Raw genomic sequence first — 4,599 nt, forward strand, 5'->3', positions numbered from 1 at the left:
CCGGGCTGCCGCCCACAGCGTGTGTGCACAAAGACGGGCCCGGCTCGCCCCCGAGATCGGGAGCTGGCCCGCACAGCTTCCAGGCCTATAGTTACTTGGGTCCTCCTTCCTCCCTTCCTTGAAAATTGGGACCACATTAGCCAGTTTCCAATCCCCCGGCACCTGGCCAGATGACCACAAATGCTCATACATTTGGGCCAAGGGCTCCTTGATGACCCCTGCCAGCTCCCTCAACACCCTTGGGTGGAGGGCATCTGGATCTGCCGATTTAAAAATGTCTAGCCCTTCCAGAAGATTCCTAACTACATCTGCGCTGACTGAAGGCTTGATAGAGCTATCTCCAAGATTTTTCCTACCTCTGGCAGGTGGGATGTCCCGGTCCCTGTTCAAGAAAACAGAGGCAAAGAAACTGTTAAAAATATCAGCTTTCTTGTCTGGCGTGGCCACAAGATTACCGTTTGTGTCTCGCAGGGGCCCTACATTGCCTGGTGCCCTCTTCTTGCTCCCAATGTACTTGAAAAAGGACTTTTTGTTGTCCTTAATCCTGGATGCTAGCCTGAGTTCCATCTCTACCTTGGCCTTCCTAATAGCCCTCCTACACTCCTGGGCTGAGGAGGAGTACTCCTCCTTGGTGATAGCTCCTCCCTTCCACTGGTTGTACACCCCCCTTTTAGTCCTCAGGCATTTCTGTATGCCTTTGCTGAGCCAAGGGGGTTTCTAAGCACTCTTACCCACTTGCTTCTCTCAGGGACTGTTATCCTTTGGGCCTGGAGGATCGCCCCCTTAAGGTATGACCATCCTTCATGGACTCCCATCTCCTCTACCTTCTGGGCCCTCAGTGCATCCCCCACCAATCTCCTAAGCTCATTGAAGTTGGCCCTTCTGAAGTCAAGGACTTTAGAGTTGGTGTGATCCCTAGACACCCTGTGTTGGATAATGAAATCCAACAGGTGATGATCGCTATTGCCCAGGTGGTCAAGGAGGTGCAGTCCCCTCACCAGGTCATCCTCTGTGGCCAGGACCAGGTCCAGCAAGGAGTTACCCCTAGTGGGGCTGTGCACTTCCTGGATAAGGTGAAGGTCCTGTAATACAGCCAGAAACCTACACTAGCAGACAGACCTGGCTGTCTGCTCCTCCCAACAAATGACTGGGTAGTTTAGGTCACCCATGACAATAACATCCCTTGACCTAACCACCTCCATAATGCCAGCCTCTGTAGCAAATTTGGCAGTGTAATGCACCTTAAATGACTTGGGGTGCAGCAAAATAAACTCCTCTGAGGAGTTTTTGTTTGCAGTCTTACAGCCATGGAGTGAACCACCAGGCTCCGTGCAGCTAAGGGGCTCTGCAGGAAGCCTGATCAGGCAGCGTGGCAGAAACAAGCCCAGGAAGGCAGGCTCCACCCAAGATCTTTTTTTTCCCCCTGAAGCATAACTGCCTGAGCTGTGCGGGGGCCCGGTGCTTTCCTCAACAACTGTGGTGCCCCCCAGGACTGCCTGAGCTGGGAGCACTGCTGCCACAGAGTGAAGCACCAGCCCTTCCCTCTTTCCCCTGCCCCCCACCCCACCCCTACAGCCCAGGGACCATTTCAACTGCCAGCATCTCTCCCTCCCCCCCCCGCCTCTGTAGAGGCAGGTGAGTTCAGGTGCATGCACAACACAGGGATTTAAAGGGCCTTAGATTGAAACAGTGTTTTTAAAAACCCACTGCTTCAATTTAGGGCCCCCATTTCATCTACACGTGCCCTCTGACCCCACTTATGGACCAGGACCATGTAAAATGAGGCAATATACAAAAGATGTCAAATGGCTTTGCTATATTATATCTAGCATATCTCTAATCACATAAAAAGTATCACAGAGGAGTTTTATGAATGGCGGTTTTAAGATGCACAATATTTGCACCCATCTATCTTAAAAGAATCTTCGCATCTTGACCACTAATGGAACAATGACAGTTGACACCCTTGAAAGGAACTATGAAAAAGAAGTAACCAAAACCTCTGTAAAACAATTTTCAACCTGTACTGTTTGTGTGTGTTCACATGTGTTTGTTAATCTCACAGCATTGTAAAAAAGATAATTTTCAAAAGGAATTTTTCCACATTTAACAGAGGGGGTGAGAAGGCTTATCCCTATCCAGTCTATAATGCCTCTTAACCTTCATACTTCTTTGAAGTATGGGGACAACCTGTTGGAGACGATCAGTTTTTGAGTGGTTATCCACAGGGACAGAAACATTTCTAATGATGCTTCGGCCTGATATGCAAAACATTGGGCCCTAGGGGAATCCAGGCAAACAACTCCAAATTCTTCATAAACAAATACATAAAGGAACCTCTTCACTTCCAAATGCTGTCCATCCTTGAGTTAAGGACAGTACACATCTTATTCTGACAAAGATCTCCAACACGGTGGGTTCCAGGGTGGTGGGGTAATGCCTCTCTTTTGGTTCTGGCCATTGAAAAAGCTTCTGATTTAGAGACAAATAGTAGGGATAGGGGACTCAGGGCTCTTGAACTCTGACTATCCAAAAATCATGTTTAAGTGGGTTGCCCCCACTTGCTCAGGCACTGTGGGCCCTAAGATCATGGTTGCATGCAGACACTATTGCAAAGTTGCCTTCCGCCTTGCCACAGAGGCCACCGCTCATGAGAAGGTGGAGAAAGGGCTTGTGGTGGGGGGCAAACATGTCCCATTGAAAACCCTGGAAAAGCTGAGGACCTTGATGGTCCTCATTCCTGTTCCCCACCACATCTCTAACTGGGCCCTCATGCCCTTCCTGAAGGGAAAAGTCCCATTCCAGTCACAACCCTCATGCGGTACCACAGCCTCTGCCAGATCCATCCCTTCTGTTGCCAAGTCACCATAGAGATGGCAGTGGGGGTGGAGGTGGAAGGGAGGGAATTGATGTCATATTCCAGGGGGCTCCCATCTGTATCCCATATACAGGGGGGGAGGGGAGGTGCTTCCAGTACCAGACCTTGGAGCACCTCTGCGAAAAGTGCTCCCTTAGTCAGACATAGTAAGCACTGCACACCCCTGCCAAGAGGAGTGGTGCCACCACCACTGGCACCCCTCACACACCAGCTCCAGCATCCAGCCTCCCCACAAGATCAGGGTTCCCTGCAGTGCAGCCACCAGCTGGGCTTCAAAGTGGAAGGGCACAGGCAGGGGATGGCAGTGAGGGGGCATGTCTGCTCAACCATTACCATCACCACCACACCCTCCTAGATACATACCATTCCCAGCAACCCAAGGTGACCCCTCCTTAGGCTTCCCCAAGGTTTCATGGGTTTTGGTCCCACGTGGGTGTGATCTGCCACCCAGAGCGAAGCAAAACACAAGGCCCAGGTACAGCTCAGGCTCTCTGATATGGAGAAGACCCCGTCCCACCACCCAAGAGAGGGGCTGACATTGATGTTATGCCCACCAGCTCCAGAACTGCCCAGGAATCCAACCCCCAGAAAAGATTTTAAAAAAGATAGCTGTTACAGCCATGGAGCAGGGCCAAGATGGCATGGACATACTGTGGTAGAGAAGCCCAACTCAACTGGCTGCAACCTCCCCCCTCACCCCACTACAGGCCCTGGGTCCTTAGCCTCAACCATCCTGGGGATGGATCTGGTAGGAGAGTCTTCCCCTTCTGACCACCTGGGGGATGTTGAAGACCTAGGACTGATGCCAGGGGTCCCCGGTGGGGAGGATGGAGGATACCCTTTCTCAGGGCTCTGAGGAGGGCACTGGTGCCACTCAGGCACTCAAGCTGTAGCAAAACCCCCAGTTTTACTTGTTTTATATATATATATATATGATAGGTATGCATTCTCTTCCCTTCCCCAATTATTTCTGGCTTTTATTTCTATGCCTCTCTATTACCTATAGATATTGTTTCTCTATACAATACAATATCATTTCTCTATACCTGTGTTTTAGCTATGTATCTTATTTACATACATATGTGTTTCACTAGCATACTTCTTTTCGACCTAGGGGCGTGATTTTTAGTATTTTAATGAGCCCTTTAACCAAGTACTCTGCTTTTTTTTGTTGTTTTTAAGCCTCCTTTATCTAGGACTGTCTCCTCCTTATCATTGCAGATTGGCATTTTTTACATAGCATTCTCTTTTGTTTCGTCTTTGAGTAGTGGTTTCTAGGTCACTCCTTACATTTCCCCCCTTTGGAGCATTTTTAATTATTATTATAATTGCTCCATGCAATTTGGCTTAACACAAATCTAGTATCATCAGCTGTTTTTGTTTGTAAAATCATTTGATTTACCTTAGGCCTGAAGATAGATATAAAAACAGGTAAACATTGGATACAGCTACAAACCATAATCTCTATAACACAAAACAAGACAACTATACTAAATAAATGTCTTAACCATCTAAAATTGGGAAGCCATGAATTTAACCAGGAAAAGTCTAAGCCAGATGATCCTTTTAACGTCTGTGTCAATTGTTGTAAGGCACCAATTTTGTCTTTAATTAGCACAGAATTATCGGTGAGGTTGAAACAACACATTCTTTTAAAGTTTTATACTCAAGATTGTGCCGTAATAAGAGATAATCAATAGCGGCTCTATTCTCTAAGACAG

The sequence above is a fragment of the Alligator sinensis genome, unplaced genomic scaffold (assembly GCF_000455745.1).
Source record: "Alligator sinensis unplaced genomic scaffold, ASM45574v1 scaffold287_1, whole genome shotgun sequence".
Taxonomy (NCBI): Eukaryota; Metazoa; Chordata; order Crocodylia; family Alligatoridae; genus Alligator; species Alligator sinensis.